Raw genomic sequence first — 216 nt, 5'->3', positions numbered from 1 at the left:
ATCCACTATCTGCTTCAACAAAAACAAAAAAATCCACTATCTGCTTCAACAAAAACAAAAAAGAAATTTTGCCGGATTTTAATCCGACAAATCAATATAAAGTAATACATACTAGTACAGAGAAAGACAAATAGTTTTAAACCAATAAAAAAGGGCATTTGTTTTCACTTGCACCTTGTAAAACTATGTAGAGTTCAGGAGCCATAAAATAAATAA

The sequence above is a fragment of the Poecilia reticulata genome, linkage group LG13 (genome assembly GCF_000633615.1).
Source record: "Poecilia reticulata strain Guanapo linkage group LG13, Guppy_female_1.0+MT, whole genome shotgun sequence".
Classification (NCBI taxonomy): domain Eukaryota; kingdom Metazoa; phylum Chordata; class Actinopteri; order Cyprinodontiformes; family Poeciliidae; genus Poecilia; species Poecilia reticulata.
The sequence above is the reverse complement of the archived record's forward strand: the minus strand, read 5'-3'. Positions refer to the sequence as shown.